The 15,278-nt window shown below is 40.5% G+C and overlaps 1 protein-coding gene across 46 annotated transcripts in view; it reads left to right on the top strand.

Annotated features, from left to right (window-relative positions):
- Window positions 1-1,727: 1,727 nt before the first annotated feature.
- The window catches only part of QTMAN (queuosine-tRNA mannosyltransferase), a 294,131-nt gene continuing 280,580 nt past the window's right edge, over window positions 1,728-15,278 (top strand). For 17 of the 46 annotated variants that reach the window (XR_015289417.1, XR_015289416.1, XR_015289414.1 and 14 more), the window contains exons 1-2: window positions 1,773-1,864; window positions 11,271-11,392. The gene's annotated coding sequence lies outside the window, so the exon portion shown is untranslated. Of the gene's footprint in view, window positions 1,885-11,270; window positions 11,393-12,698; window positions 12,747-15,278 lie in introns of all 46 variants that reach the window. The other 29 variants (XR_015289421.1, XR_015289415.1, XR_015289423.1 and 26 more) reach the window with 6 other exon arrangements.

Raw genomic sequence — 15,278 nt, 5'->3', positions numbered from 1 at the left:
CCCCAAAAGAGTATGGCCAAAGTCTTTCTGCTTGGGTGCCTCAAGTGTAGTTTCAATGGGAACTGTATATACACGGTCCTTTTCCTCAAAAAAAAAGGAGAAAAAAGTTCAAGACTAAATTGCCTGCTTACAAATGAGCACTTCTACACTTGGAAAATAAATGCCTTCACTTCCTTGCCTCAATTTTTCTATCCATAAATTGGGGATAAAACATCCTGTTTGCATTCCAGCACATGCCAGGGGCAAATTATTCAGCTGGACTGGAGGCCTCTTCATCTGTCACTCTGTCTGAGAGACACAACCTTATAAAATTATTTATAATGCACATGATAAATATTAAAAGCTTTTCAGGTCTTACCACTTCTGCCTAGGTAAAACCCATGAAGAACTGTCTCCTTCATGATGTTTTCATATTTCCACAGCTTTGCAGTGTGAGGAATTCAGAGGTGCAGGACAGTGGAAAGCTACTGTAAAACAACTTTACCAGGATTTTTGAACCTAAAACTTGTGAAACAAAAGGCTGCCTTATACTAAGGGTATTTCTCATGCAAATCAACCTTCTTGTCGCTCTTTCATAATCACTGACTAGCCAAAGTAGGAAAAAAAATAATACATAATTCCTCAAGTTACTGGTGTTGATGCTTCTCACAGCAGAACTCTTTGGAAATTCTGTTTTGTTACTCTATTAGGTGCTATTCATTTGACTTCCTATAAAAAAAAAAAAAGAAAAGTTTCTGTCTACATACCAGAGATAACACCACACTAAAGTGAGTCAGTGTGACAAAACATTTCTCCTCTAAAATAGTTTTGCTGGGAAGGATTGTTACTCACTGTGGGAAAGAAGAGTACACCTGCCTGTAACAATTACACCTGCGAAGAGGCCACCAGGTTGATCAGGGAGATGGAGAACCTCTCCAGTGAGATATGGCTGAGGGAACTGGGATTGTGCAGCCTGGAAAGAGAAGACTTTGGGGTTGTTTTGTTGTGACCTTCCAGCGTCTGAAGGCAATTTACAGGAAAAATAGGACGAGACAACTTACAAGCCCATGTTGTGACAGGATAAGGGGGAATGGGTTCAAACTCAAAGAAAACTGATTTAGATTAGATATTAGGAAAAAAGTCTTTACTGGGAAGATGGTGAGGCACCGGAACAAGCTGCCCAGGGAAGTTGTGTCTGCCCCATCCCTAGAAGTGTTCAAGGTCCGGCTGGATGGCGCTTGGAGCAACCTGGTCTAGTAGAAGGTGTTCCTGGCCATGGCAGGAGATTGGAACAAATAAGTCTTTAAGGTCCTTTTCAAGCCAAACCATTTTACAAAGCTATGATGATTCTATGGTAACACCTGCTCAGTCTCTCCCAGGAGCTGCACCACCTGAAAAGGCTTGAGTTACGGAAAGAACACACACCTCCTACTCATATCTAACTGGCAACAGCCCTGATTGTCACTCTTTTCAGCTGCTTCTCCCAGAAAACCGTATTCTTTATTTATTTTATTTTTATTTTTTCATTTTATATATTTATTTTATTTAGCCCACCTGGCGCGTAACTCCTTGCGATTTATTCCTCCCACCCCTCCCCGCTCCCAAAACTCTTGCAAAGACGCTCGTCGCTTTCCTCGCACGGCTCGTTTCCCGTTCCATGGTTTCTCTCAGGGTTCCTTCTCCCCGTGCCCCGCTCCACAGCCGGGCTGTCGGCGGCGGAGCCCCCGGGCCCGTCCCGCAGTGCCCGCGGGCAGGGAGGGTCCCCGGGCGGCGGGGCGGAAGGGGGGGCCGGCGCTGAGCTGAGGGAGGGGCCGGGACGCCGGCGCGTCGCTGCCGACGGTCTCCAGGAGGGAGTGAGGAGGAGGAGGAAGAGGAGGAGGAAGAGGTGAGCGCCCTCGGGGTGGGGTGAGAGCGGGGCCGCCCGCGCCAGCCGGGAGGGAGGGAAGGGGTCAGCGGGGCGGGCGCTCGGCTGCAGGACGGGCGGCGGAGAGGGCTCCGGGCGAGCTCCGCTGCGCTGGGCGGGGGGAGCCGAGAGGAACCGAGGGCAGCGGAGGAGCCGGCTCCGCCCGCCGCGGCTCCCGGCACCTGCGGCCGCGCTGAACACGGGCCCGCGGCTGGGCGGGGAGCTCGGCCCCGCCGTGCCCCGGAGCGCCGCGGGCGGGCAGGGGCCGCTCCCGGGGAGCCGCGGGGCCGCCTCCCGCCGCTCTAACATGGCTGCCGGCGGGGCTGGAGCGCGGGCAGCGGCTGCGGCTGCCCCGGCCCCTTCCCGGGGCCGTGCGGGCCCTGCGGCGGGCGGGCAGCGCGGCCTGGCCGGGCCTGGGCCCCGCGCCGCAGCCGCCGCCGGTCCGAGTGCCCGCGGGGAGGCTGTTCCCTACGGACACTCTTCTTTTGCCCTTTTGTTTTGACATGCAAGGTGTGCAGGGCAGGGGCTGCTTTTTCTGAGCAGTTAAAGGGAGGGGCAAAATCTCAACCCAGTTTGATTCCAAGTATCGAAATTAAAACGTTTATTCGTATGAACATTTCTGCTGGTGAAGCTGTCTGGAAAAATTGCACCCTTAGCTTTGGCATTCCATCAAGTTTTATAGACGAAAAACAAAAACATTAAAAGTGCTACTTATACAAAATGTGTGGATTTTAGGAAATAGGTTTTATTATTACAAGCTAAGTATACCCTGGAATAGAACACTTTGCAGCAGAGGAGCTGCTTAAATATACTTTGTAAACACATCCCAACTTTAGGGAAGTGTGTCTGGGATGAATGGGACTTGGCAGGTCTGCACAAATCTTTTAACACATGACTGCATTGACTGGAGTAGTAGACTAGAGGAGAGAAACCTATTAAGGTGCAAAAGCATGCACTTTGTTTTTTTTAAGAAGTGTAGGAAAGAGTTTGAAGCTTAATTTATGGTTCAGAGTTGAGCCAAATAGTCAGGTAAAGTCAAATAGCAGATTTTAGTGTGGGTTATAACAATGGCTTGGCATAATTCAGTAGAGCTATTTTATTGGACTCTATTAACCTGGTTAACCTTAAATCTTAACCATGACAGGGTTTTTATGTAAAGAGCCTCTATACAAAGTACAATATTGAAGTTTAATTGAGGCTTTCAAGGCCTCATGTAGAATCTTCCCTCATCTTTTTTCCCCTTTCTTGAAAGTCCAGGTGTACTAATGCCAATTCAAATACTGTGAGTCCAGGTTGCTCAAATCAGTTAAGGGGAGATAGGATTTTAAACTAGTCCGGTTTTTTTGAGTTTGTGTGAAATTGAAAGGGTAAAAAAATGAAGGGTATTCTCAATACAGTGTAAGCACCTTGCTGTTTACAACTGTAGCAATATGCAAGTATGTTTTGTAATTGACTTGTTTACAAGCTTTCTGGTCAGTATTCCCCTTTATGAATGACAGTGCCAATGGAACCTAGCTGAAAAACTCTGCTCAGCTCAGAGTGTCCCTACTTCACAAATGGGGCACCAAATTCGTCCCTCAGCTGATAAAATGCACAGTTTGATGTCTGGTACACCTGAATTTGAGTCTCCTGGGATGTGCCATGAGTTAAACACCTGTTAATTAACCCTTGTGGATCTCTTGCCTGCATTAGGATCAATACCAAGTGCAACAGGTGCTGTTGCAAAGTGGTGCCCGTAACTTGCAAAGTGCCTGTGTTACAGCTGAAACCTGTCGCTTTTGCTGCTAAGTCGCTCAGACTCCAGTGTTAAAATTATACAACTTCCTTAATGTTGTTTTAAAACCAGAGATATAGACATATTTTAAAGACCTAGCTGGCTGGAGGCCCGTTTTAGAGTGGCCGGTAAAAGCAATAAACTATCCTCAAACATTTCTGCTCAATAAAATTTGAGAATATGAAAACAAAAAGTTCCTGGTTTCGCTTTTTATAAATGTTTTCTACACCCTGTGACTGCAAAGTGCTTTGAGCCCATAGCTCAGAGCCACATGCCTTGAGCATTTTAGGGTTCTGTCCCAGTTTACGGCATTGAGCTTGTAACTTTCTATTTTGATCAGAGCAGTGAAGTTTTGTGGTCTCTGATCAATGTCCTGCACTGGTGAAAGTGTCTAAATAGATGATTTTATCATCAAACCAGCACATTTTTTGTGTTCTTTTCTTCACTCAGGGCTCCTAGAATCAGCTCCTTGTGAAAAACCTGAATGACTGTTTGAAGCTGTGATAACACCAAGCACTTCCTGACATAGAGAAGGCCAGTAGTTCTGGCACCATTTGCTGTATTTAAATTCCTTACTGTTTGTAAGCTGGAATATTAATTACAGAAAGGAAATGAAATAACTATACATCTTGTTGTTTGGCTTCACAAAATCAGAATATGTTTATCCGAAACAATCCCATATAGTCGAGCTTGGGAGAGCCATGGGGGTAAGGCATTTATCCTGCAGCTTTTGAGCAAATATTTAGTGTGGAAAACTGTCTTGGATTAGCTGTTCCAATTGCAGTGAGGAAGTCTTGTCCTTAGACTTGAGATGTTACCTGGTTAAATAAAAGTGGTAACTGCTGTTTCTATAAAAATTGGGTTCACAAATGTAACATATGCAATCTGGTGTGAACTGAAGTGTGCTCTGTTGTAGGGAGATACACTGAAAACTTTTAGTGGTGTGAGAGTTATTCTTTGTTATGTTAGTAGTGGTATTCTTTCTATGTTAGTAGTGGTAGGTGTTCAAGGCTAAGCTGGATAGGGCTTGGAGCAACCTGGTCTAGCAGAAGATATCCCTGCCCATGGCAGGAATAAATTGAAATTGGAATAAAATGATCTTTAAGTTTTCTTCCAACCTGAACTGTTTAATGATTCTATTTTTTGATACCGGTATAAAGAACAGCATCTTAAAATGTTGACTGTTCCACTGCTTGAGACATGAGCTGCTGTGTAGTGGGAGTAGTAACAAAACCAAAGCAAATGTTTTGTTGACTTGAACAGAGTGAGTCTCTCGTTGTTTGGAATTAGTTGTGTAACGTAATATTATTTATAATTAAAAAGAAATGAAGAGCAAACTGTAAATACAAACTCAAGGCTGTTAGGAACTCATGCAGCAGGCATTTCAGAAAAAGAAAAAAAAACTGGCCACCATGTTTTATTTTTTTTTTTTTTTTTTTTGTCATTTGTATGTGAGAAATGTTCTCTACCAAGTTTTTAAAGCAGGAAAGCCACCTTAATCTTTGATGGCAGAATTGTTAACAAGGGGCTGTGGAGAGCCAGCCTTGGGCTGCCCCCAGCCATCTGTAAGCAGAGCAGTTATCGGTGGGGAAGTGGGGCCTGAGTGCTGCAAGGACACAGAACCCGGTGTGAATTTCCCATCTCTGTGGATTTATATCAAAGGATGTCTTAAACGTACACCTTAGCTGGCCATATTGCTGCATGTCAGATGTGAAAGTAAAAATAAACGTGTGAAGCACCAGGCAGAGTAGGAAATGTAAATCTGAAAACCATGTCTCCAGTCTATTATCCTAAATCCCAGACCCCGTCTATAGGAATTCATGGGAGCATATATATGTTTTATTTTTGATCGGCAGTATTTCCTGTAGGCAAGAAATCAAAGATCTTTTCAAGTTATAAATGACAATAAGTAGGGAAGCCAGTATTTCAGATTGCTGGTATTTTGGGTATGAGTAGCTCTTTGATGTCCAAATGAGAGCTGGAGGAATGTCTAAAATTAACAGTGAAGTATGTAACACTAATGATGAAATGCAGAAGTTGGAGGAAAACAGGCAAGGCCAGGCACTAAGGGTGGTTTGTATTTTTTCCCGTGAATAATTATTTTTTTTAGGGTCAAAACAAAGAACACAAACAGTTGTGATACATAAATCCTGAAGTAAGTAGATCTTGGATAAGCAACTTTGATTTAAATATTTGTGTGTATAGCCTTGCATATAATCAAACATGCAAAATTTATTACATATGTCATTTGCTGAATTGTTGTGAAAAAAATGTTATGGTGACCCAAAAAAGGGGAATTTAATTAGTTTTGCATCTGAAAACATCTGTATGTATTGTGGCTCTACACCAGTGTGACCAGTGTGGCTTCACATACTATTTTCCAGTTTTGTTCCAAGGTTATTTTTGGGCAGCCAGTGCCTGTTTGTGCAGCAGGTTGTCTGTGTTACTGATGCTCAATGGTACAAGTATGAAATTGCCCTGAATACCATGGGAATGTTTTCTTCTTGGAGGTGTAACAGTGGTTCTTAAGAAGGTCGCTTTGGCCATGCCTCTGGCAACAGAAAATGTGTGGTGGTCATGGTCTTGATGGATAAAACACCATCCAGAGTGTAAGATTTCTTTCACTGTCATTTTTAGAAGCTGTCATTGAGATAAAAACACACCCTTTGAGTTCACGCCTAAGTAATTGGATGCAGATTGAATATGATGCAGTGTTTTATTTCTTCTTGGGATGGAATCCGTGTCCCATGTTGGGCATGACTCACCCTGGCAAGATTCAGCGGTCAAGCGTGTTGGAACGAAGGCTGAAGACCTCACTGTTGCCATGCCTTATTTTCCTCAAGATCTGAGAATCTTGGTTAATCCCCCTAAAGCTTAATGAAATACACATATTAGAAACAGACCTGTTGTAGAGCCATTGCATGGAAGAACTTCCAGAATATCACAAACCTTTGTGTGTACATGCAAAAGGAAATAGTTGGGAATGCTTAAAACGCTTTAAAATGGGTAATTAGCCAGAGCAGTGGTGGTGTGGCTTAGCTCCATTTCTAGACCACCTCTTAGAAAATTTTCCTGTTTCCACTTTATCCTGTTCTTTCCAATCAGTTTTGGGGGGGGAAAAAAGCTAACCTCAGAGTTGTGTGTTAATAATCTTATTGTAGAGTCTGTGATTCTATAAATCCTGATTCTGTTTTATTGGTGTTTATTTACCAGGTGACACCTTTGTAAATAAAAGAGAAACAAAGTCCCTGTCGCATTATGAAAATAAAATGTTTTAAGTATCTTGCCTAGTATATATAATTAAGGAAGTGGTTTCTCAGAAGCACCATAATTCCCATAATTTTAAAACAAAAATCTTAATTGAAGTACAGCTTCTCATTTCATCTGAATTGTATTTCCTATGTATCTTTCTGCTTTAATATTTACTTTACGTACAAATGTGCCCAAAACCAAAAATTGAACAAGTAGTTGAACATATTACATCTTTTATATTCCGGTTCTTTTCAAGGCTTACACAAGGAATATGCTGTGAGATGACTTTGCTAAATAAGTAGTCCATCAAGATCCTGTGAAATTCTGTGTTTTATGATTTCCCAGTTGAAAGTTTTGCCTGGCTGATTGCATTTTAATACAGCAAATTTCTGAGTATGCTTTTGTGTTTGGTCTGAGTTAAAGTTCTCCAAATAAACAGTAAGATCAGCTTGTTGTCTTTACAGAATAATTTCTTGTCCTGATCTTGCTTTAAGAAAACTTTAATGAGAAATATGCTCTTGTTGTTGTTAAGTCAGTTTTCTTCTTGTTGTGATTTAAATGTAAAAGCAAGATTTATGGAAATGACTGCAGGGTGGTGCTGCCCTAATTAGTCATTATTTCTGGCAAGGCATAAAAAATTGGTTGTTCTTGTGCCTAAAACTAATAGTGTATTTTGTATTTAATCTGTAGGTCTTTTGTAAAACAAATGGTTGTGCTAAAAACTGCAAAGTACACACATTTAAAGTTTGTACACTATTATTTTGCATGCTGTTTTGGCATGTGATTTAAATTTTTCATTGATAGTTAAATTTACTATTCTGTATATTTGAAATGGATAAATCTATTAAAAACCAGGAATAATAGTAGATGAACTGAAATTTGCAGTACAAATTTTGGAGCTGAGTATGGCTTTTCTACCAGTGTCTGTTTAAGGATTAAACACAAAGTGCTGTGGTGCTTTATAAGAGCACTAATACCTATTACAAGTTTTTTTTTGCAAAGAGTTTTAGGATTATCCATGTTATATGTTCACCATTGGGCTGAGGGGTGTCTTTAAAGGCTTTTTTTTTATGAGCCTTGTTGAGATGAATTCCCAGTAATTGGTATTTCACCCAGAAGCGACCCAGGTGACTTAGGAATTCCAGCACCTTCAGCATGTGGAATGTCTGTCCTAATCAGGCTTAAGAGAGGGGGGCATTAACCCAGTAATGATTGAAACCTGCCTTCTAAAGGAAAATATTCAGCAGGGCATGTGACTTGAATGCTCCTCTGTGCCTTTGCCCTCTCCTTGTCCAGTCACAGCTCTTGGATATCCTTAGTGGCCATGGGACGTTGCTGAAGCACAAAGCTGCTCTGCACGCTTCTCTCCATGAATCCATTTTGTGATTAAACTTTTAAAAGTCACAGCCCCCAACACGCAACTGCAGTTTCATGGTAGCTCTGACATTATTTTACTATTCATGCTGTGAATTTCATTCTATAGCAAAATGAATATTATATTGGCCTTTTAGGTTGGTTGTCAGTAGAGAATAGGGGAAGCTACACTTAGAGCATCTGTATGCAATCTTGGCGACAAGTAGGACCCTCTGGAAAGCTGTTACTGTTGGGGCAGAACTAATCATTCCATGTGAAATTATATAAGGAGAATTAGCTCTGACTCTACCTCATTTCCTTTCATACCGCTGTGAAAATAAGCTTAGGAACGTCAAACCTTCCCTCCTTATTTCTCTAAGTACTTTGTTAAATACTTCTTTTTATTAAGGCTTATTTATTGGAGGTGCTAGAAAAGAAAACTATCTGTATTTCTGGGTACTAATGGGATGTGCATCCTTGCCCAGTTTGGGAGTTGTGATTTTCTTCCCAGCACTGGATTCCTGGGACCGGTTGACGTTGCCTTCTCTGTACTTTGACTTTATTTCCCTGGCGGATCATTCTGAGTACTCCACATTTAAGGTAGCATGCTTCATGTGAGAGAAAATTGTCAATCACAGCCTGCCTGGGCTATTTAGAAAAGAGAGATATCAAAAGCCTGCTTGGAGCTCTAAGGAGCAGTCAGGTCACCTGCTGAGTTGCCTGGCAGGAGCCTAAACTTGTGCAGCCTTTAAGTTTAGGAAAGAAAACGGGAATCTTGGGAGGTCATTGCTCTGTGCTGAGACCCTGTACTGGATGTGTGAGCGTGTAGTTCAGTGTCAAGCCAGAGAGAGATGTACGGGCCATTCCTGACACGTTCTTCTTACCAGGTCTTAAAAACAATCAGTGGAGATTTGTGTAACCCCTCCATAACCTAATCCCTTGTTTAACTATTCCTAGAGGTAGCATGTTTCCTCTAATACTAATCTGATTTTTTTTCCTAACCTGTTAAACTTCTTGTTTTGTTTTTTCATGTTTTGTTTTTTTTTTTTGTGCAGTGGATATTGCAGTAGTGAGGCATGATTCTTGTAACTGCTGTTAACCTATTTTGAAGCTTGTCTCATCTTTACCTTTTTTTTTTGTACTCCTTGTTTAACTCCTCCAGATTGCTTAGGTTTTCTTTTGAGCTTGTTTCCTACGCCTGTATTGAAACAGAGTGTAATGTACAGCCTTAGGATCTGTGATGAACAGAGTAAATCTCACCATCTTTTTCATATTATGCTCCTATCATTATTATTATAAATTTGAATTATTTATCAATTTTGGCAGTCAATTCAGTATTAAAACCCCAATTTCAGTTTTGCTGTTTATTCCTTAGACCTACTTTTCTCAATTCTGACTCTGTTTCCCAGAATGCTTGCAGCATTTCTGAGATAACTACCAAATTTTGCAATTATATTAGTCATCATCCAGGTGTTTAAAATATTAAATAATCCTGAATTGGAAATGCCAAGAGGAAGCCTATTATATTGAGAGTCCTGCAACCTGTACCTGGTTTCAGACCCAACCTTGGGAGCTGGAGTCATAGCAGAGCTGGGTTGTGCTCTCATTCCCTCATTGTCTTTGGTCAAGACATTGCCGGTCTTGGTTCTTTCTGTCTGTGTCTGTTTTGCATTGAGAAGTCTGAAATGGGATAAATAAAATCTGACACCTTGTAGCTATAGGTGTTTAGGGAGGGGATTTTTAATGAGTTGAAAAAAGCTTGGAGAATTTTTGCATGGATCTGCGTCCATGGGTACCTCAATTTCTCTGAATGTTGTGTAAAAATCATCTTTAATTATGCTTCTATTTCTGACCCACAAATGGTCATTCTTCATGGCTGCTAGATCAACACTTTAAAAAAACCAAAACAACTTTGATAAATCAGATCTCAAGATTTGAAGTGTTATTTTACGAAACACATAGACAAGGGAGAAGGGGAAGAAATGCTCTCTGCTTCAAAGCCTTTTCTTTCTTGCTACTTGCTTGGAATATAATCTGCAGATGTCTTTATGCTGGTGTTTTACTACACCTGATGTGATCAGAAACACTTTTATCCTCTGCCCTGGCATTTCCAAAACTAAAGCAACTAAGAGATGCTGACAGAGTTGGGAAGACACAAAGACTCTGGCTTACAGTTAAGGCAGATGTGATTGCAACATCTGTGCCTAGGAAAGCTGTAGTCTGATCTGCCTTCTGTCTTCAGGATTTCTGGGATTCCAGAAGCAGAAGTGGTGCAGATAAGACATGTCCTCTGAGGTTTTGAAAGGCTTCTGCTCAGATTGTAAAGCTCTTCCTTATTAGGCCCACAGGAAACACATCTCTTCTAGCACAGCCAAATTGGTATCATTGTTAAATACTTCTCCTTGGGCTCTCCAGTGGTAACTCTGCTCCGTGGTGGGGTTATTTGGGATGAAGAGCCTCTGTGGCTGCCTCTGTGTATTGACTAGCTGAGTATATTACTGGCACGTAGCTGTGTGTGGTAATTTCTGACTTGGAAGCTGTGATGCGATCCAAAGAACAGTTTATAGAGGGTTTTCCACCTTTTTTCTTAAATTGGACTCTGTAGGGCTAAAATTTGGGACTTCTAACTTGAAATCTCCATTAGAACACAATCTAGTAAGTAGGAAGAAAAACCCCAAAGCCTTGGCATCAGACAAATGAAAATTCATTTTCTTTAATGACTATCCCCTTTGCCAACTGTGTTCTTGGAAGATGGTTCTTTGCACTTGGTTTGTTTTCAGTGTGCCAACTGTGTTGGTTTCTGGGTGGCATTAAATTGTGCATATTCCTCTCTGGGTTATGAAGGAAGCCCTGCCCTTTCCTTCATTTCAGCAGTCATGGGGCTACTTCTTGACCTTGGGACTGTTCTTATATTGGGGCTCCCCACTTGCTGTGCTGCTCCTCTGCTCTTGTGTCCTGCTCTGAAGGCTGTGCCAGGTGAGATGTACTTGCTGTTCCTTCTCCTTTCAGGTGGGTGAGCTCCTCTGCCCTGATGTGCAGCTGGTGGGAAGAGAGGAGCTGCTGACCTTCCTCTTCTCCATCTGTACCTTTGAAAGAACTTCACTGAGCGCAGTGCCTGGCAGGCAAAGCAGGTATGATCAACAGCAAACACTTCAGAAAAGCAAAGGTTGACTTCTCTAATTTCAAAAATCTGTCCTGCAGGAGAAACAGTAAGACATTAAAAAAGTAACTAGATGAAACATTAAGACAATGTCCACATGACCAAAGAATGTGGTTTCCATAATTTCTTTGTGCATAGTTTTTATGTTGTTGTCATCATAACAATACTTGACAAATGAATATGCTTTTCTCTCAGTGATGTTTAAAATTTGATTACCTGAATCTTGATAATGTTTGGTGCTTAGAAATATTTGAAGAGTTTTGCACTTCACTGGATTGTACACAGAGTAATTTTGGGAGTTGAACAGTATAATTCACTGCATACAATCCTAAAATAAGTTCTTAATAGTCTGGATGTATTAATATTCATTTTTAGAGTTTACATTGTTAAATGTTAGTTATTAAATTCTGTTCAAGATGTAAACTCTAGTCTGTTTTGTAGCATTAATTATGCAAGTTTGAAATTCTCAGTTTCATTTTAAGGTAGGGCTTTTTATTTGTACGTAGCTGTTGAAATAAATTACCAGTACAAGAAAACATTCTCCTCATAAACGAGGGATGCCTGGCGTTGGCTCTGCTAACTGAGACAATTTAATTCATCCATCATCAGGGATGATGTTTCTTAGCAACACAAAGTATTTTCACCCGGGGCGCTTTCACAAACTTTCACATTTTTCTTCAAATACAGCCTTGGTAGTGTTTTATGTGACCTGAAGTTCGTCCATCTGTCCTGAAGCTCCCAATACTTTGCCATTCTCTCCAGTGATCAAATGATCCGATATATGGGGGTTTTTTTTCATCTTAATAATACACAAGTTGACTGGAAAATCATTTCGCATGTCAGATTTTTCCAAAGGGTTCTGGGAAATTATTTGTTGCTCTGTATAGCAAAGCTAAAAGTTATTGAAAATGTGTTACAGTTTCTTAATAAAACAGATCCGAAAATTATTGGCTGGAGAGCCAACTAAATGCTTTCTGATAGCCACAGCCTCAAGGGGGATACTTGGATCATTTGTAATAAAGGGATATCTTTGATATCTTTTGGTGAATTGACTAGTATTCTGTTTAGATCATTATTTATGAAAAAAACTGGCTTCATACTCAATGTTACATTATCAAATTGTTTGGGTGTAAGAATTGCCTTAATGTATCGCCAGAATTTTCCATGTTTATTCTTTTCACATGCTGCATGAAATCAGAAGAAGCTGTTGATCCATTAAGACTACCTTTATTTCTTGCTTTCCATTTTTTCAACATGTGTGGGGATGATTTGATCAGTGTAATTACCACCTGGGGAGACTTGGCTTGCTCAAGAAACCCCTTCAGGTATGTAACAGGTGTTGATCAGTATGGAGAGCACACATCTTCCAAGTGCAATGTGTTATTTTGCTTTGAGAAATAATATGTCTTGATTTTTTGGTAAACTGCTTGGAAAACTTCTGTTATGTGGAGAAGTGACTAAGATTTTGCTTCTGTCTTGCTTTGAGAGAAGTTTTAGTTGTTCTTCTTTGTCTGCAGTGCACAGTGACAAGTTTTTGGAAAATGTGATGAGGTAATTATTACTCAGCTTATTTCACAAAGAGAGTGTACAGAAACCCTTTTAAATCGTGGGAAAAGAAGTTACAGAAACGTTGGTTGATTCTTCCTCTTAGGTAGAAAAGTGCTGTGTTGTAACTCATGTCATAGTAGCTTTAATTTGCTGAGTTTTTGTGTAAGCACGTGAAGTCTTTGTACACATATGCAAAAAAATTAATGGGACATTTAATTGTATGTCCAAGCTGGGACATCTTGTTTGAGTTGATCTCATTGCAGTGTAGGTGTTTCACACCCTGGTGTTACTGTCTAGCATCTTGCAAGATCTTCAGGTGTTCCCTGAATTCCTCTGAAGAATCACCAAAGTTGGAAGTTTTTTGTGTTAACCCACACAAAGGGGTACCTGATAAAAAAGGGGGAGAAAATTTTTTGCTAGCCAAGCCTTTAAGTCTCAAGTCTTTGAAAACAGTAGCAGTCTCTTGTCTCTGATGCTGCCTTAACCTGTAAGCTGGAACTATGGCACCTTGCAGAAAGGTTAGGGTTCTGTTTGCTCCTGGTCCTGCAAGGCTTTGTTGCACATAGTGACAGACTATCTGCATTTCTACCTGTGATTTAGCACCCTGGGATCATTTGGGAGGTTCCAGAATCAGTTGTAGGCTCTCCTTGCCCTTTCAGGTTCTGTTAAAAAAATTCTTTGTAGTCATGATGGCTCCTTGAGGTACCTGCAGAGTCTGATGTCAGGGATGTTTCCTGCAGGTTGGTGTTTATCCTGCAATAAATAATGTAGTCATGTTGTAGACCTGTATTTGCATCTTGGTGCAGTAAGTAAAGACTGACATGAGGGCTGGTAATTCCATCTTTCAGAAAGCTGAATTTAGAAGATTAGGTATTGAAATTGCTCCATAATTGAGACTTCATTTTTCCAACTGTAAATCCAGTGTTTCAATTAGCAAAACTAACAAAGACCATCACAGGCAGGTAAGCACAACCTGTTTTGTATGAAACCAAGCCTCTCAAATACTCCCCAAAAATTAGTCTAAGAACAGTTTTATTTTGAGGAATGCTTTGCTTGGGGTAGAGAAATAAAGATTTCCATGGGATTCACAAGCAAAATATAGCTCTCTACTGTGAAGTACTGGAAGCAGTGCTGGTGATATGTCAGTTTAGAGTGCAGGAGAAAGGGCTTCCAATAAGTTCCTTTTCCTTAGGAACATTTTTTATGTAACAGAGTGGTTACTCAGGATAGGTAAATGGTAGCAAAATGCCACTGAGTGCTGTGCTAAAGACAAATTAATTACTAAATGTTACTTTTAAATCATAGACTCTCTTGCCTTAGTGAAGCACACACTGGGGTCCTTCTCTTATCCATAGTTCTTTCTCAACTAGGGATTTTCTGTGTATTCTGTGCAGTTTCCTGTGGTTAGCTGTAAGGACATGAAGAATTGATAAAAATTGTCCTTTTGAAGGTAGTGAAAGGTCTAGAGTCAGTCTGATAAATAGAGAGGGATAACTTGTAATGATAAACACACAGTAGTGTCAAAACTGTTGTAAATTTTCCAAAACTACTTTTCATCCTCATCCAACCATGACTCAAATAAAGAACATTCCGTTTATGGCCTGCAGCACAATACAAGTTGTACTTTGCTAGCTTTCAGTTAAAGCAATGAACATATTACTTGAATTTTAGGAAAGAGAATTTGAAAACATACTATATTTAGGGTTTAGTCTTGAAGTTATAAGAATAACTAGTGGTTCTTGCTGTTGTTGCATCTTTCAGTGTTCATGTGCAAAGAATGACTTGATCAGAGTTGTCACTGGGAACATTTAGTTTTTCATGCAAAGTATTTTTGGGCAGCTTTTATTTGGAAGAATATGGGATAGAATATGAAAGAATGAGCCTAAGAAATTATAATTTATGTTTAAAGGTCACAAATTATAATTGTTAGGATGCTGTTTCTACAGTTAGTCTCTGAAAAAAGGTGGGTACAAATCAGGCTAAAGCACTTCTCAAAGTGGGTCTTTGACATTGGAATTCTCATCATTTAATGTAGTTATCTTTTCAGATACTTGAGAATTGTATGATTTTATTCTAATTGGAATTTGGACACATTTAGGATTGAGCAGTCAGTTGTTCTGTGTTGTGTATGCATCTAACTCACATAATGTGAGAGTTTGCATGTAAGCAGGTGTGATTTCATTCAGCCTCTCTAGTACACAAGACTGTACAAAAACCACAAAACTATTGTGTTGTCAATAAAAATCATAATTTCTCTACATTATTGAGCTTTATTTCCAGCCAAGGAGTAGTACATGAAAGTACTAATT

The sequence above is a fragment of the Cyanistes caeruleus genome, chromosome 7, assembly GCF_971803275.1.
Source record: "Cyanistes caeruleus chromosome 7, bCyaCae1.hap1.1, whole genome shotgun sequence".
In the NCBI taxonomy this organism is placed as follows: domain Eukaryota; kingdom Metazoa; phylum Chordata; class Aves; order Passeriformes; family Paridae; genus Cyanistes; species Cyanistes caeruleus.
The sequence above is the reverse complement of the archived record's forward strand: the minus strand, read 5'-3'. Positions and strand labels throughout refer to the sequence as shown.